Below are 25,972 nucleotides of genomic sequence, written 5' to 3'. Positions count from 1 at the left end.
ACATTTTTAAAATTCATTTAGTGTTTTTAGCCTCTTACTGTTTTCAGCACTTCTCAGTTTCCTCTTCTTTCTGTCCTCTTGCATACTGTCGTATGTGTATCTTGTGCTGAGTTTATGGGATTTTTGACCACAAGAATAGACAATTACCAAGGCACATGCTTACTGCTCTAGTGGTTGGGAAAATTAGGGACTACTGTTACACTGGACTGTCAGTAGGAATACAGTTCACTTCTGTTCCCATTGAAATTGCTTGATTTCAGAAGGGCTGTTTCAGTCCTAGGTTGTAATTTGTTCTGCTAAAAATGGCCACCCTGCCAACAGCATCTTACTTCATTTGTAATTTAAGAACTAGCATATCTTCTCATAGCTAGCAGCAAGGAGGCAAATACTGCTTCTGCAAGAGCAGAGTAGGAGTCACTTGGCTGAGAGCACTAACACCCAGCTCTTTGTGGTGGTCAGCTATTATTGTAATGCAAAACAGATTATATAGTCAACAATAAAACATTGTTTTTGTGTCTTCCTTTAGATTTGGAGATAACCAAAAAATTAAAAGCTGTTTTACACTATTAGTTTACGTACCACTTAGTCATGTTTTAATCAGGTCACTGAGGAGAGCTTGTCTTCATTTGGGCATGTAAAGATCTTGTCACTATATGAACATTGGCCTAAGTGGTTATATCCTCTGGATAGACACTGAAACTTAGGCAAGTCTTTTCACTTTCCCAGGCCTTCATAGCTGAGATTAATTTCTTATGGTCAGTCATAACAAGCATAAACTCCCGTTATTTATGGAAAAGAAAAAACCTAGATGTAAAGCAGGTCTCTATGCAGGATTCCAAAGCTGGACTGGGAAATAAAAGATTAAATATATTGCAGCATATTCAGAACAGGAGTGTTGTTTTTGTTTTCTGAGAAACATTGCTGCTGATTAAAAGCAATGCAGCTGCTTGGAGAGTTAAATAGATCCAATAAACTACAGGCCATACCCTCTTAGTGCTAATTAAGGTGTTAATTAAGAAATGTTATATTGAGGAGGTCTACTCAGGGGAAGGAATCCTTCATACATTTTTTTTGTACCAGTAAGCTGAGGGTAAGAGATGGTAGTTTTCACTCCCGGAGTTATTTTAATGAAATGTTTGATGGTATTTATTGTTTTCACTAAAGCCCCAGCACACAGGGCCATTTAGCTATAGAGAAAACTTCACATATCATTGCGTGAAATCTAATCTCTGTGACTGTAAAAAGATGAACTACTCTGATATTTTCTGCCATCTGTTTTTTGTTGTTCAACAGCACTCAAATTCGGTTTGGGTAACATGGTGGATCTCATCTATGGCTACCTCACAAGGAGATGTGTTCTGGTAGTTCTACAGATGATGGCATAGTCTCCCTATGTCATCATTAAGCTAGTCATTCCACAGTAATGATTTGCTCTGAGCTTGCAAGAGAGAGGCACGTTTTGTTAATTGGCTATGTAACGTTAGGATTTTGGTCTGAACTGAAACCCTGACTGCGGGAGACAAACATATAATGCAAAAGATAGGAAGACTTTACTGTTCAGGTAAGAAACAGGAGGTGACCAGAGCAAACAGGAAGACAATACTATATGTGAGTATTAGTTAATATAATTTTCATAATAAATGGCACCCAGCTCTCACAATGAACTTTCCACCTGGAGGTCTTCCTTTTGTCTCCACTTTAATATTCTCTCTTTAGTTTAATCTATGACAGTATCTAGTAACTTGGCTGTATCTAACTGGGTTAAATGAGATTTATGTTGTGTAACTGAGATTACCAAATGGTTCAAAAAAGTTCTTACATACATGCAATGGCTTTAGAACGCCTGGGGAGAGGCTGCTGATTTGGAATTGAAATAAAACTGGTGACTCTGTTCGTTTTTTCTAGTTAACTTTAGTTCCTGTCGCAAACTTCTTTACTGGTATCTAATGAAAGTGAAGTGTCAATGGCCAGAGTAGTCTGCCTGTATGAGACATCTCAATGAATGACCATCAGCTTATGAAAAGTTTGGGCTGAACCAGGTTTGGTAGTTTCTTTGCAAAGCCACCACACTTGCAGACAAGATACTTCAAGCCTTTATATCTGCTGGGAGGAGTTGCTTTTACCAATCCCGCTGTCCTTTGTGTGACTTGCTGTGTTAAGATGTCTGTTGAAGGATCCGGGCTCTTTGTGCTGTTTTTTTTTTTTCTCTCTCTCTCCTCCGCACAGGCTGTGCATTAGGCAGACAAATGTGTGTTTGTTTTTAATATTGGCTTAGAAAAAGGTTGTTGCATATATGTGCATATATATATATATAATATTTAATAAATCTGCATATATATTGCCCAGCTTTTGTCCGCACAGACTTGTTGGCGAACTCCAGCACTGCAGAGAGAAGGGATTGTAGATGGGGAGTCTCCACCGTGTGTGGGGGCACGAAGAGGAGTGGGGTGCTCCTGAGCCACCCCACGGGGCCACTGGGGGTCCCAGGGCAGTGTTCCCCGGGGGACACAGCCACAGCACAGAGCTTCTCGTGGGAGAAGTTCAGCTGGTGCCGAGTGTCCTTCAATCAGGTAGTTAATTTAGAACGACATTATGAGGTTATGATACTTGATCTGGATGACGGAAATCATTTAATGAAATGCCATTAAAGAGCGCTTTTTTTTTCCTCCTTCTTTGTATTGTTGTTTTTTTTTTATTTTTACTTTTTTTTTTATTTTTACTTTTTTTTTTATTTTTTATTTTTACTGTATTTTCTTTCTCCATCCTTTCGAATGAGCTGTTAGCTTTCGGGCTGCAGGGGGTGCAAGAGCTCCATTGAAGCCTGCAGGGCTGAGTGTCTCCGCAGGTCAGACCCCACATTGAATAGGCCTTTATCACCACAACAGAGCCCAGCTTCTCCATGAATCCAGCCCTGTAAGAGGGGATCAAATCAGCATGCATTTTGACAGTGTAAGCTGCAATCTTAAACTCAAAGCTGTAAGTGAGATCTCAGAAAAGGGAGCAAGCTTGTATTCATCCTGTGAATCTCCCCCCAAGAATACAGCATGCCAAATCGGCAGAATCGTTTCTGTTGGCCACAGGAAGAGGTCTTTACCCTGGATGAGAATGCCAAACTAGTTTCTGCTCCAAGAAAATGTAATCAAGGGAGAAATGCAGTGTGTGAGCTGTATAGAGATAGGAAAAAATATATATATAGTAAAGAATGTGAAAGAACTGTTGATGAGGCTTTTCCCTAGAATCATAATTCCAGCTAGTACTATTTTTCCTTGTATGGGAAAACCTATGAATGATGTGTCATTATTATTACAATTTCCTTTGTGGTGTGAATTATTATCACTATTCACTTATTTTTAAGCAGTAGTATGCTTCACTTGTGAACTCGGTGCTTCAGCATGCCACTTAAGAGACTGCTCCATTTAAGTGATTGTCACTCAAATTAGTCCCATTGTTTTGTGATGCATAGTCTTCTATACTGTCTGGATTAGCCAGTTCAGTGACAGTGACAAACGTGCATTGGTTACTGTTAGAGAGAGGAATCTCACATGGGAAAGCACATGTACATCCAGTCAGGACTCATGCATTTCCCAACAGAGAGAGAGAGGGAGAGTTATAGCAAACTGGTATTTATCACTTGTTCTTGCTTGCATGTTTTGTGTGTTTGATATCACAGCTCAACAACAGGAAATAAGGTATTGAAAACATGTTCAGGCTTGTAAAGATGTTGCTCTTAAAGGATTAACAGAGCTCCTCTGCAGTTAAAGAATGAACTGATTATTTATAGCTCTGAATTTTGTAACACTGAAATTAGGGTTAAGCCTCAAAATAACAGGTACAAAAGAAGGATCCAAATCTGCGCAGCCTGAGTTGGCAACGTTCAGAGGAAACTAAAGCCAACGGAAGCTCTGTGAGGCACTTGAAAAAATCATTTTGTTCCCACAGAAGTGCAAAAGCATCAGGGGAGAAAATGAATTCAATACTTTTATTCAATGATATATCAAATATATAGGAAGAATGTTTTAACAAAAAACAAACATCATGTAAGCAAGACTTCCTCAATTGAACATGTTTAAAAAAATTGATACTCTTATGAGGGAATATTGTAGTAACTTCCATAAATATTTCCAGTCTAAAAAAGATTTTTTTGCACTGTGCTAAATTTAATTTTTGCAATGATATAAAGTGCAATTTATTCTCTGAAGTAAGTGAATTTTATGATGAGTATCATTCCCCTCTGCCTGTGTAGAGGAAAAAAAAAAAGTCAATTTCTCCTCATAGTGGTTAGTAACTTTATTCTAGAATAAAATTACAAATTCAGCAAACCTGATGGAAATTAGCTTTTTGTAGGTAGACAATGATGGTAGAATCATCTCTGCAAATTTCTACCATCTTCAGTTTTACCAGAATGCCTGTTGAAATGAATTCCAAAAAATAAAACAGTTTTCATGATCAAAACCAGGAGGATTTTACTCTGATGTTTTAAAAGGTCTGGCAAAATTTTTGCTTTATTAGCTGTATTATTTTCCTACTAAAAATGGAATCATAAAGAAACTGATCAGACAAAAACCCAGGTGAATTGTTCCAATAATTTTTCCCCCTACTTTCCTCAGAGTGGAATGTGCTTCAACACAATTTTTCCCTTATTTTTCTTTCTTTTTTCAGAAACTTCTCAGGAATACTTGAAAAAACGTATTTCAATCTGTCATATTTTCACGGACTACAAAGCAAATTTTAAATATATTTTCTGTGATCATTCATGTAAAGAACAGATATCAAATTAGGCATTTAAATAAAACTATCAATATGTGCTCAATTTCTTTGATTTTTTTTTTAAACTAAGCAACACCACTGGAATTTCAAATGCTAATTTTGTTCTTGATTATGAATCCATTACAGAAAATGTTCTATTCATAGCTAGTTAAGAAACTGGATCCATTCATAGATATGAGCATGAGGCCAAACAAGTAAAAAGAATGGACTTTGGTATGTCCGTTTGCATCGACAGTACTCTGCTGCATTATGGATTGGGGTTTCTGCATGTACATGCTATCTATGACAGCTCTATGTGATGTTCTTCATAAGAATATATACCTTTCATCTTGAGTTGTGCTTTTTTCCTCCTTATTCTTTTTACATGGAAGAAATGCTGCTTTCAAATGCATGTGTTTTATTACATTCCAGAATTTCATGTGTTGTTGTATTTTCCTGGAAATTAGAATTGTTCCCCATCTGCATATTTTCATATGTAAGTTTTCATCAGAAGCTGCCATAAAGTACATTATAATCTTATTTATTAAAAGTAGTCGCCTCTTATAACTGTTTTTTGACAAGACAGAACAAGCTTTTCTCTAGGAGCCACAAATGTTAACAGTGGCATTAGTTTTAAAAGAATAGAATCATTCAGAATGAGTCATGAAATTATTAATGACTTGCCAGATGAAAACATCAAAATAAATTTTTGAAACTCACAACTTTAAGTTTCTTTTGCTATGCACTGAGCTTGTGAGTAGAAAGCATTAAGAGGATTTTTCATCTTGATTAAAGATTGATGTGCATAACTTTTCGTGCACCAAAATGAAAATATGCCCCTTAGAGCAATGGCACTCGACCTTTAGCAACTGAAGTGCCATTTAAAATCACAAAGAGGCACACAAGTCAAAAATACAGAAATGTGTGTGACAATTTTATTAAAAAATATAAATGAATACATTCATGAAAAACAGTTAAGAAAATCCAAAGGCACTCTGCAATTTGTGTCTTAGGGAAAAGTAATTGATTAGATTGTATGTTTTTACAAGAAGAAAAAAAAGAAACTTTACATACGTAAATGGAAGGAAATGGCAAAAGATATCATCCAACAGGTTTGCAGAATAGCTGAAAAGAAACAGAACTGAGCCAGCGTGTCACACGATTTCTCACTCAGACTCATGATAAAAGCTCTATACAGGCCTCTGAAGAATAAATTCCATAGGTTGAATTCCAGTGCTCTTAAATACTGTAGGTGCTGAGGTTGTTTTCATTTTCCTTTACTGATCCTTTTGAACTTATCCACCATGTGAATACCAACTAACGTTTTTAATGCAGTAGTGATAGGTTCTGCTTTTAACAAAGTATTTTGCAGCTAAGACAGCCTTTCTATTGCTGAATGCAGATTTGTCTGTTAAAAAAGGCAAAACTCTCTTCTCTGATTATATTCAGTTATCTAAACTGAAAATCTCTACTGCATATGCTGCATTTGTTCCATAGAATAAATACCTATTTGACTTCCAGAATAAATCTGCACAAAGGCTGAATCAAGAATTGCAATAGCAATCTGTAGTGGAAAGGAAATTTCTCCTATGTGTGCTGCTGCAGACTGCTTCGCCAGGATGTCAGTTGTGAATCACAGAGCCCAATTCAGCCTTGTGCTACCTCTTTTCAGACCTCTTGAACTTGATGGGGTTATGGAGGGTAAGGAATTTGGCTTTTACTTATTATGAAGCTATTAATACCAAGATGCATGGTGAAGTGCCAGCTATGAAATGTAAATGCTGAAAAATGGCATGACTCTGTTCAACTCCTTGTTACTTTACAGTGCTATGGACAAAAATTGGAGCTGACATTTCTCTTTGATCTGGTTTACCCATCTCGCTCTGCTGCTATCAGCAGTGTGTGACAGCAGCAGACATTAGCTAGAGAAGAGGGAATAGGCAAGAAAGAAACGTAATCCTCCCCATGGCCTTCATGGGAGAATAGTGAATTAGAGCCAGACGCTACACTTTGGGGTGGACTTGCAAAAAGAAAACAATGCTCTTCTCCCGGCAGCTGTACACATGTACCAGGATTTGGGGGGATACAGTCAAATGGATTAATTTCTTTGCAAAATGAATAAATAAGGACAAAAAGACAGAAGAAACAATTGGAAAAAGTGGGAGCAACTTGTGTTCATGCTGAAAAATGTGATATTCTCTTTCACTCTGATTACATAATACAAGTCAGAATGCGCATCTTGTTCATACATGTCTTCCTTTGAATTTTGACGTTTTTGGTCTTAGTAACAGCAAAGGGTAACAAGTACAGTCAAAGGAATGGAACAACTGGTGTGTGAGTAAAGATTCAATATTCCCTTCAACTTTGAAAAGAGATAAAGAGATAGCAAAAAAAAAAAAAAAAGGAGTAGTGTAGGTATTAAAATTGTAAGTAGTTTGGAGAAGGTTGAAGAGGAAGCAACCCTCAGATTTAAACCCCATACACAAAAAATATACTATTGATTCTATAACCAGAGAATTAAAAAAAAAAAAAGTGAACAAATTCAGGGAAGATTAGTCCAGTCATGCTAGAAACTGTCTCGCTTCACTGTGGAAGTCTGGAGAAATAAAACTCTGTCCTTGGTAGAGGAGGATCAAATTAGGGAGCATTTAAATAAATTGAACCTCTATGGCACCCACAAATGCCAAGGGAGCTGTCTGATGTCATTGTGAGGCCACTTTTGACTATCTCTGACAGGTCATGGTGGCTGGAAGTGTTTTCTGATGGCTCAGAGAATGCAAATGTTTTCCCTATCTTCAAGAAAAGCAAGAAAGGGGATCCAGAGAACTACAGACCAGTCAGCCTCACTGATTGTGTGCAATATGATGCAGCAAAGAATCCTGGAATATGTTTTTGGACATGTGAAGGACAAGAGGTGGTTGGAAGTAGTCAGGATGGGTTTAAGAATGGGAAACCATGCTTGGCCAGCCTGATAGTCTTCTATGATGAGATGACAGTTTTGGGTGAGGGGAGAGCGGTGACTGTCATCTTGGCTTCAGTAATACTTTCAACACTGTTCCCATATTAATTTCTTATTGACAACCTAATGAGTCACCGCTAGATGAAAGGACAATGAAGTGGATGGAGAGCAGTCTGATCTTAAAGGACTGTGGCCAGGGCGTGAAGTCCAGCTGAAGGTCAGTTGCTATTGCTGTACTTCATGGGTTGGTAGTACAGCTGGTATGTTTTAACATCTTCATTAATGACTTTCATGATGGGACAGAGTGCACTCAGCAGGTTTGCATATGAGGAGTGATTGATGCACCAGTTGGCTGCACCCTCATTAAGAGGGATCTAGAGAAATTATAGAACTAGACCAACAAGAGTCTTCTAAATCTGAGTAAAGGGGATTAAGTCCTGCCACTGGAAATGAAGAAACCCCAGGCACCCATGCCATACAGGCTGGGGCCTCACTAACTGGAAAGCAGCTTTACAGACAAGGCTAGGGAGATTGTTGTGAACACCAAATGAAACATGAGCCAGAAAAATGCTCTTGTAGCAAAAGTGGCCAGCAGCACTCAAGATGCATCTGAAAGAGTTTCGCCAGTGGGTTGAGGGTGGTGATTCTTCATTTCTGCACAGCCATGGTGAGATTTTCTCTGGAGTTGTGTGCCCAGATCTGGGTTGCTCAGTACAAGAGAGACATGGACAAGCTGGGGCAAAGCCAGTAAAAGGCCACAAAGATGCTGAAGGGACAGTATCTTTTCAGAATCATGGAATGGCTGAGTTTGGAAGGAACCTCTGAAGATCATCTAGTCCAACCCTCCTGCCAAGCAGGACCACCTAGAGCACGTTGCACAAGATGGCATTCAGGCAGATTTTGAATATTTCCAGAGAAGAAGGCTCCACAACCTCTCTGGGAAACCTGTTCCAGTGCTCTGTCACCCTCACAGTAAAGAATTGCCCCCTCGTATTCAACCAGAACCTCCTATGCTTCAGTTTGTGCCCGTTGCCTCTTGTCCTATCACTGGGCACAACTGAAAAGACGGGCTCCATCCTCTCGACACCCTTCCCTCAGATATTTATAATACATTAGTGAGGTCTCCCCTCAGTCTTCTCTTTTCTAGGCTAAACAGGCCCAGTTCTCTCAGTCTGTCCCCCCCCCCCCCCCCCCCCCCCCACTTTACTGGTGCTTCGGGTTATTCCTCTGTAGGTGCAGGACCCTACACTTGCCCTTGTTGAACTTCATGAGGTTCCTGTTGACCCAACCTTCCAGCCTGTCGAAGTCTCCCTGAATGGCACCACAAGGAGAGGCTGAGAGAGTTGGGATCACTTAAGCAGGAGAAAGGAAGGCTCAGGGGCAAATCTTACTGCAGTGTGATAGAATGGAGTAAAGAAAATGGAGCCAGACTCTTCTAAGTGGTTTCTGATAAAAATTTGAGAGGCAATAGGCATAAAATGAAATGCAGGAAATTCTACTTAAACATAAGGAAAAAAATGCTTTAAGATTGTTCTCCGGAACAGGTTGCCCAGAGTGGCCACAGAGTCTCTGTCCTTGGAGTTATTTAAAATGCAACTGGTCAGTATCCTGAACAGCCTGTTGTACTTGACCCTGCCTTGTGTAGGGGATTGAACTAGGTGATCTCCAGAGATCCTGTCTGGTCTTAATCATTTTTTGATGCTGTGAGAGTTGCTAGCAACACCCACTTGAGAGGTAGCATCAATGAAGTGCTACATAGATAAACTAAGAACATATCTGTGCTAAGCAATAGAGTATTTATTCTACATGGAAGGGATGACCAGGAAACATAACAGGACACCTGTACAATAACCAGATTTCTGCTTGATACTGCACTTTACTGTATGTATGTGTCATGTTTTGGCATTTCTCCTCCCAGCTTTGTGTTATATAGGTATAACTTAATAGATTTCAAAATTCAAAAAATGTCAGTGGAGGATTGTTGTCGAGTAGGTTGTATCTAGAAAAGATTTCAGGTCTAATAATATTCAAGAAGTTAATTTGGAGATATGTACAGAACTGTATTTGACAAAATCTTGGGGGATTGACAGAGATATTAACAGTGCTGGGGGCTAGATGGTCAAGTCCAGATGCATTAGAGAAAAAGATGCATTCATAAGAAGAAACACCACAGAATTAAGCACCAAGGAGCACTGTGTGTAGCTACAGTAGGGAGAGTTGCATCTTGAGAATCAATTGATCCTGACAATGTAGTGTTTGAATGGTGAAGCTGAGGCAAAAAAAAAAAAAAAAAAGAGACCATGCTCCTTGGAAATGAGAACAGGGAAGTAATTAACAAATATGTAGTTATATACATGCACTTAGTTTTAATATCCACATTTTAAAGGTTACCTAAAATTGCAGCAAAGACCTACAGCAATTATTTGAGGCCCAGAAGAAGGCATTTTACTGCAAGAAACATAAAGATAATTCTGTTTATCATATTAAGAATGTCAGAGGTGATTTTATCTCACTGTAAAAGTAATGTCAGGAGAGAGAATATGGGGTACTGAAGGCGTTTTAATCTAGTAGAGAGCAGCATAATTAGAACCAATGTCTGGAGGCCGAGACAAGGCAGAGTCATCTGAGACATCAAGCACACATTTTTACAGTAGGCCTGAGAAGCTCTTGAAACAGATTACTGGGGTAAAATTGTCTTTTCCTTCTCATGGTGTCTTCAGCTCAGAAGTGGATGTCCTTTTTGGAATATGTGTTACTCCAAGATATTGCGCTGCATACAGTGAAAACAAGATGAAAGGCAGGCTTGCAGGTCAGTTTTGCTTGACTGATAATGGATGCCCTTCCAAATGAGCTCTATGCCACCGCAGAAGTGGAATGAAGCACTCTGCCCTGTTACTGACCATGTGAAGTTCTTTTAAGATGAGCTGGGTGATGGAACATAGTAATTGTTTTTGGCCTCAAAGTCTATGGTTTGCATTAGAGAGTTCTTTACTATGTATTTTTAACCTTAACTACCTTGTGCTGCTCTGCCCAAACAGCTGTAAGACAACCAAATTTATGGCCTGATCTGGTGGTCTTCAAACAACAAAAGCTGTACATATAAAATGTTAACTGTATTCTAAATATTGTATAAACTGAACTTAGTTGTACAGATTGAAGGAGCAGTTTCAAAGCATTTTAGTTAGAATAGTGTATGATGCTTATATAAAGATGGTAGAACTATTATGGTCTATGTAACAATGAATCCATTTTTAATGTGAGGTGTCAACAGGTTAATATTTTATAGCATAAGTACTGGCAGAGAATCCCTCCATTCTCTACTTTTTACATTTTCATGAGCTCAGTAAGCCGAAACAATAATCTTAATAGTAAGGAAAAACAAGACTAAATTATAAGTTGCAGAGGCTATTGTCAATTTTACAAATCCAACAATAGCCTGCAGGATTCCAGGTTTGTTTCTAGCTGCTCAGGAAGCTTGTGTGATTTGCTCACACTTTTTTTTTTCTTATACCCCAGAGCTGTGCATCTGCTGGAGTCAGGGATCTAATATTCTCTTTGAACTTTCTTAGCATCCTAGTGCATGCTGTGATCCATAATTAGTGCATACACAAACACACTAGCTATATTAACTCCTAAATGTCAGAAGTTCTGCCATGTCCAGCACCTGTTTCAGGTGCTGCACAAGAAGAATACAATTCTTGCCTTAACCCTGAGGCTGAAAGTCTGCAGTTATGACTTGTAACCTTAGGGAGGGATTATTTATTTATTTATTGCATTTCAGGTGCGATACTACTCTATGATCAATTTTACGGATGTGATGAAGTACCAAGGATCAAGGAGGCAATTGCAAATGGCACAGAAGCCTAAACTGTGAGTATACTTTCAGTTGTGTTGTTTTTTTGTGCCAAGCCATTTCTGTTACTTCGAGGTTAGGATTTTTCTTTCACTCTTCTCTGTTCTTGTTGACTATTAAGTTGGTTTGTTTAGTTTGAAGTTCAGTTAGTAATAAAAGCTCTGACTTTTAATATCCCTGTAGGACAAAGGTGCTTTATCTGTCCATAGGGCAGCATGGCTATAATAGATGTTATTAGATATGTTACTTCTGGAGAGGTACCTGGAGGCAGAAGGCAGCTGTTTTTCGAAACACTGCAGTCCATTGGATAAGAATGCAAATAGATCTGGTGAGTTGTGCCATTTTTGGGTAGTCTTACTAGGGACATGAATAAGTATGTAAAAACAACTGGATTAAACTCACTAACTGGATTAAACTCACCAAATTTTGTGGCAAAGTCCCCATTATAGCATAGGAAATGGTGAATTCTCCAGGGCTGTCTGGTGCTCCGCTGTGAGCAGTTTGTAGATTTGTTACAGAAGAGCAACACTTGTTGATTCATTATTTGCAATTAGGAGCACTGTCATTTCTGTTAATGATGGTGATTCACACAAACCTACATTTGTTTTGTAGTAATGAGTGAAATCACTCATATCCTTGAGACATCTAATCTGTTTCAATGGCAGTAAATAAAATAAAGAATAGTAGGGGAGAGAGAGCAGATACATGGAAGTGTACTGGTCAAAGATTCATCATGGAGCACAAGCAATAATGTAGAGGTCATGCCTGTATATACTTGTAGAGCTTTATCTTCCTAGTTTCTAGAAGAATTGTTATGTTCAGTCATATTCAGTGACAAAATAATGGAACTGTGCTCCGTTATTACTGGGGATATCCCAACAGCTATGTTTGAAGCTTTGCAACTTTATTCAGAGACTGAAGAAGGACCTCTGTTAAAGATCTTTGAGAGGATAAGCTATAGTAGTAAGAGAGCCAAGAGCCCAAGGTAGCAGAAGGCTACATAGTCAACAAGTAATTCATTGCTCAAATTTCATCATTTTAAATATCTTAGATTATCACAGGACCATGTATTCAAATTCCTGACACAGGTTTGTGTTTGTTTGTTTGTTTGTTTTCCTTGTGTCACTAAAGTGCCAGACTGTTACTGAAGTACCACAGGGTGTGTTTGTGTAAAATGTACTTTGTAGTATTTCACACCAATTTGCTGTCTCTCAGATACTTTTTCGTCTGTGTCTGGGAAACATACCAATGCAACAGGCATACACAATTACTTTGCAGTTTGTTAGATATCCTTCATTCACACTGAAACTTTTCCTTTTACCTCAGCTAAAATTAGCAAAGCTTTGCATATCTGTAGTTAAATGAAAGTGGGGAGAGAATATAACTGTAAAAGCTCTGGCTTCTCTGGTTAGGAGATGGCATTAAAATCTGATTAGGAGGTAGTCATTAAAACCACTTAACATGGGTTATATTGATATTGTTGTGAAAGTACAAGTGAAGTAACACCCAAGGTAGATTATCAGCTGCATAATATACTAATTGAAGCAAAAATAGTTTTGAGGGCTAGGTTTTTTCTGATATTATGCAAGCAATGCAAATGAAGAGTCAGAGTACACAAATGAAAAGAAAGGTATTTTAATCTGATGCCTTGTGGGCCACTTTGTAACCCTTAGCATGTCTTACTGTTTGTTTATTTATTTATTTATTTATATTTATTAGAATAATTAAGCAAAAAAGTACACTCTTCCATTTTGCATATGCTTAACAATACCAAGTGATCTTCTTTTAGGAAGACTTGCAGTTTGGCCAATATGTGATGTTGTAGTAGATGGAAGAGTATTTCTCATGAAGTTCCAATTGGGCACAGGGTGAGATGAGCATGGAGCCAAGTCATGGAGCCAAGTCATACAGCAGGAAATGGATACGGCTTCTGTATGGCTTCCATGTTCAAGAAAAGGGAGCTTTAAATTCACTGCCTGAAGATTCTTTTTTCTTTGGTGCTCCATGGCATTTCTGATCAACTCAAGCTGGTTTGGAGTAATTCTTGCAGTGTGAGTGTGCAGTCCTGCCTACTACATCATCTTCCATTTGTCTCTGAAATGTGGATTACAAGTAGATGATTTGGGTGCTTACAGATGCTGAAAGGACTGGAAGCAATAAATTATTCCTCCAAGCTCTACTCTGAAACAAGGTAAGGGAATGTATTGCAATAGATACTAACATTCTCCCTCTCTCCCTCTCTCTCTCTCCCCCCCACATGCGGGTTATTTCATTTTGCAAGCAAATATGAAGCTATTTTCAATCAGAAAGTAACTCTGCATATGTATCTGTTTTTTTCTACAGACCTTTACAAAGTAGACAATGCGGAGATCTGTTAGGCATTTAGCTCTCTATTCAGTTGGAGCATACCATAAAGCTAAAACCAGATCAGTCAAAGGAACCACAGGAGTTTCCAGCTTTATTTGATTCGGAGAACCAGATGAAAATTTCCTTTACAAATACAGTATGTTTGGGCCTTCAGCTGTAGTGAGGTACCACTGGAGAACGATAGTTTATCATTCACAGCAGTGAAAAAGGAGGTCATACAGGGATCACCTCTCCAATGACATAAACATGAGACTTTTCTCACAAGATGTCAAACTTCAATTGTTGGTGAGAACTGTTGTGTCAGTGTTTCATAATAATTGCTTCTAAGTCTTGTTAAAGGTCTAACACAAATTACCTGAGTGACATGCTTTTGGCACCAGTAAAGGAACAATGTGGGGAATGCACGTGGTGTAACAGACTTGCTTATTACGATTTTGTTTGAGTTTATTGCAGCAATTTTACCATTACTTCCCATTATTCGAAATACCGTAATAAGAGTTGCAAGTTGTCTCATGCTCACAAGGAAACATTTGTTCCCTGGGTAATAGACTAGCTGGCCAACATAAGCTCATTCAAAACAATAATTTTTTTTTTTTTTTTAAGAAGAGGTGTTCCAAACAAACTGAAAAAGTTAATCCTTTCACTTGTGAAGGCCTTTCTTTAGGCTTAAAAAGTAATATTGACTGTCTTCGCACTGCAACTCAGATATTGTTTCATTTACAACTCATGCAATAAATGGATGGCCGATTAGTATATACTAATGGAAATCAACAACACAAATGTCCTAATCTACAGAAATGCTCTTACCTGCAAAAATATATCAAAGAAAAAATATATAAGGTATATATATATATAAATATATTTCCTTGTTAACAGCTGAAGAGAAATGAAATGATTTACTGCTTTCAAAATGCTGCTTCTGTTTCATTATGTATACTGAGATTTACATGAGATTGTTTTTTAGGTTTTCTCTTTTTTTTTTTTTTTTTACACTGACTAACCACACCAAAAACAAACCCCACTGAATGAAGAATGGGACAGCCTGTCTCCTTTTTACTCACATAAGCATATTTCATAAAGAAGGTCAAATAGGTGAGAACAGCACCTTGCAAAACTTACAATGTCAGCAATGAGTCAATTTAAGTATAAAATAACTCAGAGGCAGACAAGGGACAAATACTTGATTAGTTATTTGTGAATGCCATTTCTTTAGGCTTTTATTTAAAACAAACAAACAAATAACCCAAACCTCTCACTGCTTGCAGGGCCAGGTCTATTTTTCAGGCACAAACTAAATTTGATAAACAGGACACATCAACTAACAATTTAAACTCCAAAGCCATAGTAATATGTATGTGGCTTTTTCCCAGAGGCTTCAAGTTAAAATGCTACAAGTGCTGCAGAATGGCAGCTAAACACATGTCCCTGGGGCTTTGCATGGCTTCATTCTGCACAATGATGGAAATGTGGAAAACACGTTGAATGCAGATTTGGCTATATTCACCAAGCTGCAAAAGCCAAGAGGATTTTGTTGGGTATATCAGGGGATCAGGCTCTCATTGCTCAGGTTAAAGCAAAAAATTACTGTGCTGAGCTTCACTTTTTATCATGTTCAGGTCCAAAGAAACAGTACTACTAATTAGGAGCTCGTAGATATGATGATGTCCTTAAAATCAGCATATTACATTGTATAAAACAATAATGACCTTTCATTGTAAACAACTGTTTTTGTCTGGGAGGTTTTCATTACACTATCATGACATTTTTTTTTTTTTTCCTCATTTAAATGCTACCCCAATACAAGGATTTGATATGGTATTCTTCTTAGTTGTTCCTATAGAGTTGTTTCCAGTGATGTTACTCATTCTTTTGACTTTCAGAGGACCAAGAAGTCACCATCCTGGCCCAATGCCTCCACCCCAGCACAGGCAGGGCCTAGGGTGTGGTGGAGATGCCCAATGACCTGAGTAGCAGAAGGTTCTCTGAAATGCTCCTTAATTTGAAAGATGGGTTCTCCTAGGGAAAAATAAAATAAAATAAAAAAGTAAAAAAAAAAAAGTAGGTGATACACAACAGGAATTATTCTGTTTTTGATTAATTTTAAGGATTCATGTAGTCATGGAGTTGATGATTAGCAACCATGTAATTCCCTTAGAATTGCCTTTGCTAGGTGTTGATAACAGTATGGGACCGAGGGATGTTACCCTGACCAAGGTTTGTACTTGCAGCTTGCTTGCTTGCTTCTGCTTTTGTAACCTACTTTAAAACAGCATAAAAGCTGTTGTGTGTAGGAACTGATTAATATTCTAAAATAATTTAAGAGCCCTCTGTTGGGCCTCCTTCACATGTTTTGTGTAAATTATGAGTAACAGCGCCAAAGAAGACATACATTAAGCCATGTGTGTTAGCGTATAGTTAGGAAGTGTAGTTACATGGAACTCTGCTAATGTACTTTTAATACTGAGTCAGCAGCAGAGATACAGCAAGAGCCATTCCCCCTTGGTAAGGAACTCTGTTTCATTATGTGTTTGGTCAATACAAGAACAGTCGACAGTGTGCCGTACATTCCAACGGGGATTCAGAGTATTATTGCAGAACAATGCTAATAATGCTAAGAAGTGATTGTCAATGTTGTGATGGTGTCACGTATGTGAAGTTTCACAAGCAAGTCTTCGCATAGTGGTTGGCATCAGACCACCATTCTGCAAACACAGTCATCACACTACAGTGCATTCCCAAAATAAGACAAAGCCTTCACCTCTTGCTGCGAAATACAGTCACACAAAACTATGCACCATTTATAACATGTCTTGTCAACCCAAACCCAGCACTCTTCAACTGCCCACAAACTGTCAGCAAGAAATATTGTTCTGTCATATTTTATTCTCCACATAGATTCTAGAAACAGCCCTATTTCAGATCCATTGTTCAGCTACAATCCACACAGCCCCAGCTACTCTTCCCACCCTTCAAAGTATATAGTGGCTGTAAAACCACACAGCAGCTCCCTGATTCACCTCCTGATATAGCCCAAATACCACACTGTAAGAACCTTATGGTACATGAGCATTTTATGCACAATTACTGTATTTGTGTCTGCAAAATTAGAGGCTAAGTCTAGAAAATTTGGCTTTAAAATGTTTCAGAACTTGTTTTTTTTTTTGTATTTGTATTTTTATTTATTTTTTAATTATTAGTATTTTTCAGCTCAGGTCTAAAATGTGAGGTCTAAGTCCTTCTTAATGCATTGAATTTTACTCAAAACTTTCTCACGTTGTAAAAACATTTTAAATCTTAAAGTTAATTTTATCCATGTAGTAAGGTATATCCTTGTTAGTTTGGGAGTCCAAATGAAGGTCTTTTGCAATTATTTACAAGTCTGTAAATCTGTAACAACAAATCAGTAAGATAGTTTTAAAATTTTCTCTGACAGAGGAGGTAGTCTTTTCCTGTTAAGTAGAAAACACATTTTGTGAAAAGTCCAATTGTTCTGTTTTGATGAAGATGATTTGCACAGAGCTGATGGCCAGTACATTTCCCTAGCCTTTGAGTGAGCTAAAGGAATGGCTGTAGACTTTCTCATCCCTATTCTGTGGAGTAAAATTATAAGTGTCTGTCTTGTTCAGACTGACTGTATCAGTCCAATCCCACTCTTTTCATAAGGAACCACGATGAAGAATAGCTCTTTGGAACAAAATGCTTATTGTGTTCTGGTATTCTCCTCTTACACTTTGCCTAGCATTTTGCTGGCTTAAAGGTAAGTGGTCCATCCTGGGACTGCTGACATTTTGGGATTTGTTTTTATTCTAGAGTGAGTAGACTAATGGAAGGGGGTGGGGAGTGGGAGTGGGGATGGGGGGAGAGGAAAGGGACTGATTGAGGCAATTCTAGCAGTGTAGATAGTTCTGAATCTTTGACCTAAAATGAGTGTATTTTTGCCCTACATTTGTGAGGAACAACCTTTCCTACAGCAGTCTGAAGGAATGATCAGACAGGCCGGTGAATATCAATTTAGTCCTATTGACTTTGGTGACACAGGATATGACCATAGACATTTGGTGATTTATATGGTACTGTAAGCTAAAATATCTTTTACAGAATGATGGTCAGTGCAGTTTTCTGACAGCTAATTATGTGACTCATAATTTGGAAGTACCAAACAAGATTTCTGTCATAAACAACATCATAAATCTAGAATAATTCATGTTTTATTATAATGCATTACATGGAAGTTTGGATTATCTGCTGAGGTTTCTTTGCATCTTTCCTTCTATCCATACTAGAGGAGTTGTACTGGCTGGATCTAAGCCTAGTGTAAAATGCTGTTTCTGCTATCAGAAATAACAGGTTCTACCAATAAAATCTTGGTAAACAGAGAAATGAATAGAGTCTGTAACTTTGTCAAACCAATTAAGTTCGGGATGTTGCCTGGTGTATATAAATGATTAAATAGATTTTTTTTTTCCTTTTTATTAGGGAGTCCAAATTCATAAAAAATGCCAGTGCCAGAGCTTTTGTTTTCACTTGCCTCAGTCTACTGTGAAACCATGTGGACAGTGAGTATTACTTGTGTTTTTTTTACAAGTTAAATGAAAATTCTTTGAGTTTGGGTTAACTCTAGTTTAAGTGCCATGCTGTGACCAAATAAAAATTTTAAGGCATATTATTCATACAAGCTCACTAATCAGTGATGATGCACCATTGTGTTTGCCACACCAGCCAATCAGATGTTTAGTAAACTTATAGCCTAAATGAAGTCAGACACTGCAACTACAAGGCAATTTCCTTTTCTGAATTGAGATCAATATTTACTAGCTTTCTACAACGTTGCCTATGCTTGCTTGATCAGCATCTGCTTCTGAAGACCATTGATTGTCCAGAAGGCCTTTTCAAAGGCAGATAATGCTCTTTTCAAATACACTTTGTATTGATCAGCAAAAAGAAAGTTTTTGATGGTGAAGAGTGCAAAAGTCATTTATAAAGATTAAGGACAGTGATATGTTGCTGTGGGTCACAGAGAGGTTGAATTAATATGGGCTAATGCATGTTCTACTTTTGAAAACAATGGACGAAAGTATTTGAGGATTTAAGTGATAGTATTCCTTCACTTGCAAAACACCTGCTATATCATCTCTAGGGAATTAAATCTTTCTCCTTCAAAAATGAATTGCTAGTACTCTCCTACATAACTATTCATATTCTGTGACCTATGACAAATTAATATATTAACTTGATGGACTGTGGAATTTGATATAAACAAACAAACAAAAATCTTTGGTTTCAGGCATTTTAAACCAGTATGAAATAAAGAGAGAAGAATGCAACCAGAACCTGTATGGCAAAACAACCAGGCTAGAGCAATAGAAAGATACCTTGGACTTTCACTAAAAACAAAACAAAACAACCAAATAACCCCCCCCCCCCCCCCCCCAACAAAGAACAAAAACAAAACAAAACTATACCAAAACCAACCACAAAACAGTATTAAGCCAGAACTACACTTCAGACACTTTCATAAACTTTATGCCTCATTTTTTATTTTTATTTTTTCATATTTGAGCAATATGGTGCATCTATGTTGCCCAGAAATGTAAGGGTGGGTTCTGAAAGCCAATGTATCATCCTGAATGAAAAAAGAAGACAGGATATTTAGATAGGTTTTGGTGCAAGAGTTGGTGCTGTGACAGTTTGATACATGACTGACACTAGGAAGAATTAAGAAGACTTCTTCAAGCCTGCCATAGAACAGCTATGCTTCTAAAAAAAACAAAATTGAAGGAGCTTCTAATTCTATGGTTTGCTGTTGTCTACATCTTTCCAGCAATAATAACTGCAGTATATCTAAGAAAAAAAAGCATTTGGTTTCCTAGCTGGAGTTCTCTTCAAATGCCAAGGTTGATCACTGGAATATGGCATGTACCTCCCATTAAAGTAAACAGTGGCGACCTATATATTCAAGGACAAAATTCTGCTCCAAGTCTTTCAGCAACTTAAATAACATGCTTTTTAACATACATGAAACCTGTGTCTCTCTCAAGCGTTTTATTGAAATTCACTGTACATGTATAAATCTTTGAAAAAAACAAACAAAAAAACCAACATGTTATCCACAAAAGGCAAATAAGTTGCTCTAGTCTTAAATAAAATAAATTGATAATGATTAAGCCAGTGTGTCACTAAAGCCAGTGTGTCATTTTTCTGAGGCTGTCTATGTATTGTGGTATTCTTTACTTGTTTAACAATGCACATGTTTGGTCATAATGCATTAAAGTAATCTTTTCTCCAACAGGGCAAATTTATTGGTGAGACAGAGAGACAAAGGAGTACAAAGCAAAGTGATTGTAAATTTCCCAGGCATCTCTAATAGTCCTCATAGAGAAACACATCAAGATATCTGTAAAATAAATACAAGCTGGAAAGATGATGACATTTTGAATTTAGTTGTAGTGTCCAAGGAAATCTATTTTGACTATTCTGACTAGTCTCACTAGCACAGAAAAAGTCTGGGAAAGCAAAATTCTTTCTGAATTCTGAAGTGGTCAAATATATATGTGTGAAAAGAGTTTGACTGAAATAGAAAAGACACTACTTTTGCTTTCTCTGCTTTCCATACAGGAGCTAGGATTTTTTCCAGTTTGACCATGAGGCTTCCTTTGACAGTTTACTTTTGCTGTTTTAAACTCACTGAACTGTTTTTTTTTCATATATATATATTTTTTTTTCCTCTTATCCACTTCAGGTCCCTGGAGGAGGTCACTACCTCCAAATGTTTTATCATTCCTCTTATGTAACACTACTACATAACACATTTAATATGAAGGATCCTGTCAAAGTGAAATTTAAACTGGATTAATCTGAGAGTTTATCCTGTATGATTGTTTCCTGCTGTACAGCTGGGGTGCTCTGAATTTTCTCTGCCTTCAGAGATGATTTTCAATCCTGTTCCACAAGGATGGCATGTCTTTACTAGATCACAGTTTACAGCCTCGCCCCTTTCATTAGATGTCAACTGATCCTTTGATTGCAAATTATTATTTTTTGGTAAGACATAGCACATTTGATTAAATTAATTCTTCATTTTCTATGTGAATATATTATCTTGTTCAGAACTGAACTTGTACTTCTTCATACTCTTTAAGATATCTACTGTCATTTAAAGGATTTGGAGATTATATATGAGTAGAATCACTTAAACTGAGTACCATGAGACATTTAAAAAAGTCTGTAGTCTTTTCATTTAACACCTTAGTACTTTTCAAAGAGGTCTTCACTTGTCGTGAGAGGAAAAATGTTTACCATTGGTATCAATATTTGTCATATTAGTTTTTCAGTGAAGTTTCTTTCTATTTTGCACATATCATAAATGACAATATTAAGCTGTATAACAGGCCCCTCGCTACAGGAAGGACATGGACGTGCTCGAGCGAGTCCAGAGAAGGGCGACCAAGCTGGTGAGGGGTCTGGAGAACAAGTCTTACGAGGAGCGGCTGAGGGAGCTGGGCTTGTTCAGCCTGGAGAAGAGGAGGCTCAGGGGCGACCTTATCGCTCTCTACAGTTACCTGAAAGGAGGCTGTAAAGAGGTGGGGGTTGGTCTGTTCTCCTACGTGCCTGGTGACAGGACGAGGGGGAATGGGCGAAAGTTGCGACAGGGGAGTTTTAGGTTGGATGTTAGGAAGTACTTCTTTACCGAAAGGGTTATTAAGCATTGGAATGGGCTGCCCAGGGAGGTGGTGGAGTCACCATCCCTGGAGGTCTTTAAAAGACGTTTAGATGTAGAGACGTTTAGACCGTCGTGAGACAGGTTAGTTTTACCCTACTGATGATGTGTTGTTGCGCTAGTAATCCTGCTCAATATGAGAGGAACCGCAGGTTCAGACATTTGGTGTATGTGCTTGGCTGAGGAGCCACTGGAGCGAGGCTACCATCTGTGGGCTTATGACTGAACGCTTCTAAGTCAGAATCCCACCTAAACGGAGCGATACCGCAGCGCCGAGGCGCCTCGGTGGGCTCGCGATAGCCGGCCGCTGCCGCGGCCGGTGCAGAGCGCCGCTCATGGTCGGGAGCCGGAGCGCGGCCGGACGCGGCGCCGCCTCCTCCCCCCACCGCGTACCGCACGTTCGTGGGGCACCCGGTGCTAAATCATTCGTAGACGACCTGATTCTGGGTCGGGGTTTCGTACGTAGCAGAGCAGCTCCCTCGCTGCGATCTATTGAGAGTCAGCCCTCGACACAAGCTTTTGTAATACAAAAAAAAAAATAAGAAAAATTAAAAAACCCTGTCGGCATCGGGCAGAGGGAGGGGACCTGCGAGTTGAGGAGGAATGGAGACAGGTCCCTGCTCGACCTCGCAGGAGATGCCCTCCCCTTCCGGTGCCGCCTTCCCAGGTGCCCTTGAACAATAGGTTTGAGGCCCTGGAGCTGGAGAGACCGGCGGGTGAGGATGAGGTAGGAAGCCTACCCAGGAGGATGCCTGAGGTGAGGAAGTTGACTCCACGCCTCAGGACTGCCTCCACCAAGAAAGAAAGAAGGGTGATTGTTGTGGGCGACTCCCTCCTCAGGGGAACGGAGGGCCCTATTTGTCGGCCTGACCCCACACGTAGGGAAGTCTGCTGCCTCCCTGGGGCCAGGGTCAGAGACATTACCAGGAAGCTTCCAAACCTGGTTCGCCCCTCTGACTATTACCCGCTTTTGATAGTCCAGGCTGGCAGTGACGATGTTGAAAAGAGAAGCCTCAAGGCTATCAAACAGGACTATAGGGGGCTGGGACGATTGGTGGAGGGAGCGGGAGTGCAGGTGGTGTTTTCGTCCATCCCTACGGGGGAAGGGAGAGGCACGGAGAGGACATGGAAAGCTCGCGTGGTTAATAGGTGGCTCAGAGGCTGGTGCCAGCACAAAAATTTTGGGTTTTTTCACCATGGGGAGCTTTACTCGGCACCCAGCCTGATGGCCCCAGACGGGTCCCTATCTCCAAGGGGAAAACGGATCCTAGGCCAGGAGCTGGCGGGACTCATAGAGAGTGCTTTAAACTAGGTAAGAAGGGGGACGGGGCTCAAACAAGGCTTGTTGGAGCTGTGCCGGGGGAAACAATGACTAGGCCGGGGAAGAAGGCGATGGCCCAGCTGAAGTGCATCTACACTAATGCACGCAGCATGGGTAACAAACAGGAGGAGCTGGAAGCCATTGTGCAGCAGGCAGGCTACGACTTGGTTGCCATCACAGAGACGTGGTGGGACCGCTCCCACGACTGGAGTGCTGCAATGCCTGGCTATCGGCTCTTCAGGAGGGACAGGCAGCACAGAGGGGGTGGTGGCATGGCTCTCTACATTAGAGAATCTTTTGATGTTGATGTTGTGGAACTCCAGGCTGGGAATGATAAGGTTGAATCCCTGTGGGTTAGGATCTGCGGGAAGGCCGGCAAGGCTAACTTCCTGGTCGGGGTCTGTTATAGGCCGCCGAACCAGGATGAGGAGACAGATGAGGAGTTTTATAGGCAACTGACAGAAGTTGCAAAATCGTCGGCGCTTGTCCTCGTGGGGGACTTCAACTTCCCGGACATATCCTGGAAACACAACACGGCACAGAGAAAGCAGTCTAGGAGGTTTCTGGAGAGCGTGGGAGATAGCTTCCTGACGCAGCTGGTCAGCGAACCTACCAGGGGTGGTGCCCCGCTAGACCTTCTCTTCACAAACAGAGAAGGACTGGTGGGAGATGTGGTGGTCGGAAACTGTCTTGGGCGGAGTGACCACGAAATGGTAGAGTTCTCTATTCTTGGCGAGGCCAGGAAGGGGACCAGTAAAACTGCTGTATTGGACTTCCGGAGGGCTGACTTTGAGCTGCTCAGGACGCTGGTTGGCCGAGTCCCTTGGGAGGCGGTTCTGAAGGGCAGAGGAGTCCAGGAAGGCTGGGCGCTCCTCAAGAAGGAAATCGTGATGGCACAGGAGCGGTCCGTCCCCACGTGTCCAAAGACGAGCCGGCGTGGAAGAAGACCGGCCTGGCTCAACAGAGAGTTGCGGCTTGTGCTTAGCAGAAAAAAGAGGGTTTATAATCTTTGGAAAAAAGGGCGGGCCACTGAGGAGGACTACAAGGATGTAGCGAGGCTGTGCAGGGAGAAAATTAGAAAGGCCAAAGCTCATCTGGAGCTCAACCTGGCTACTGCCGTTAAAGACAACAAAAAATCCTTTTACAAATATATCAACGCGAAACGGAGGACTAAGGAGAATCTCCATCCTTTACTGGATGCGAGGGGAAACCTAGTTACTAAGGATGAGGAAAAGGCTGAGGTGCTTAATGCCGCCTTTGCCTCAGTCTTTAGCGGCAATACCGGTTGTTCTCTGGATACCCAGTGCCTTGAGCTGGTGGAAGGGGATGGGGAACAGGACGTGGCCTTCGCTATCCATGAGGAAATGGTTGGCGACCTGCTACGGAGCTTGGATGTGCGCAAGTCAATGGGGCCGGATGGGATGCACCCGAGGGTACTGAAAGAACTGGCGGAGGAGCTGGCCGAGCCGCTTACCATCATTTATCGGCAGTCCTGGCTATCGGGGGAGGTCCCAGTCAACTGGCGGCTAGCCAATGTGACGCCCATCTATAAGAAGGGCCGCAGGGCAGACCTGGGGAACTATAGGCCTGTCAGTTTGACCTCAGCGCCAGGAAAGCTCATGGAGCAGATTATCTTGAGGGTCATCACGCGGCACTTGCAGGGCAAGCAGGCGATCAGGCCCAGTCAGCATGGGTTTATGAAAGGCAGGTCCTGCTTGACGAACCTGATCTCCTTCTATGACCAAGTGACGCGCTTGGTGGATGAGGGAAAGGCTGTGGATGTGGTTTACCTTGACCTCAGTAAGGCTTTTGACACAGTTCCCCACAACATTCTCCTCAAGAAACTGGCTGCTCGGGGCTTGGACTGGCGTACGCTTCGCTGGGTTAGAAACTGGCTGGATAGCCGGGCCCAGAGAGTTGTGGTGAATGGAGTCAAATCTGGTTGGAGGCCGGTCACTAGTGGTGTCCCCCAGGGCTCGGTACTGGGGCCGGTCCTCTTTAATATCTTTATCAATGATCTGGATGAGGGCGTCCAGTGCACCCTCAGTAAGTTTGCAGATGACACCAAGTTAAGTGCGTGTGTCAATCTGCTCGAGGGCAGGAAGGCTCTGCAGGAGGATCTGGGTAGGCTGGAGCGATGGGCTGAGGTCAACTGTATGAAGTTCAACAAGGCCAAGTGCCGGGTCCTGCACCTGGGGCGCAACAACCCCAAGCAGAGCTACAGGCTGGGAGATGAGTGGCTGGAAAGCTGCCTGGCCGAGAGGGACCTGGGAGTATTGGTTGATAGTCGGCTGAATATGAGCCAGCAGTGTGCCCAGGTGGCCAAAAAGGCCAACAGCATCCTGGCCTGCATAAGAAGCAGTGTGGCCAGCAGGTCTAGGGAAGTGATTGTGCCCCTGTACTCGGCTCTGGTGAGGCCGCACCTCGAGTACTGTGTTCAGTTTTGGGCCCCTCGCTACAGGAAGGACATGGACGTGCTCGAGCGAGTCCAGAGAAGGGCGACCAAGCTGGTGAGGGGTCTGGAGAACAAGTCTTACGAGGAGCGGCTGAGGGAGCTGGGCTTGTTCAGCCTGGAGAAGAGGAGGCTCAGGGGCGACCTTATCGCTCTCTACAGTTACCTTAAAGGAGGCTGTAAAGAGGTGGGGGTTGGTCTGTTCTCCTACGTGCCTGGTGACAGGACGAGGGGGAATGGGCGAAAGTTGCGACAGGGGAGTTTTAGGTTGGATGTTAGGAAGTACTTCTTTACCGAAAGGGTTATTAAGCATTGGAATGGGCTGCCCAGGGAGGTGGTGGAGTCACCATCCCTGGAGGTCTTTAAAAGACGTTTAGATGTAGAGCTTAGCGATATGGTTTAGTGGAGTACTTAGTGTTAGGTCGGAGGTTGGACTCGATGATCTTGAGGTCTCTTCCAACCTAGAAATCTGTGATACTGTGATAGAGCTTAGCGATATGGTTTAGTGGAGTACTTAGTGTTAGGTCGGAGGTTGGACTCGATGATCTTGAGGTCTC

The 25,972-nt window shown here is 40.7% G+C and overlaps 1 long non-coding RNA gene across 2 annotated transcripts; it reads left to right on the top strand.

Moving 5' to 3' along the window:
* Nucleotides 1–718: 718 nt before the first annotated feature.
* LOC106035950 (uncharacterized) lies at nt 719–18,783 on the top strand. 2 transcript variants are annotated; one of them, XR_007169228.2, is made up of 4 exons: nt 719–1,561; nt 11,487–11,575; nt 13,694–13,749; nt 18,402–18,783. It is a non-coding gene; the product is annotated as an uncharacterized lncRNA (long non-coding RNA). The 2 variants fall into 2 exon arrangements; XR_001207025.3 differs by lacking the exon at nt 18,402–18,783 and adding an exon at nt 13,902–14,585 and having other exon boundaries at nt 720–1,561.
* The last annotated feature ends 7,189 nt before the right edge of the window (nt 18,784–25,972 follow it).

Source organism: Anser cygnoides, chromosome 2 (assembly GCF_040182565.1).
Source record: "Anser cygnoides isolate HZ-2024a breed goose chromosome 2, Taihu_goose_T2T_genome, whole genome shotgun sequence".
Taxonomy (NCBI): Eukaryota; Metazoa; Chordata; class Aves; order Anseriformes; family Anatidae; genus Anser; species Anser cygnoides.
This window is presented reverse-complemented; position numbering and strand designations above follow the sequence as displayed.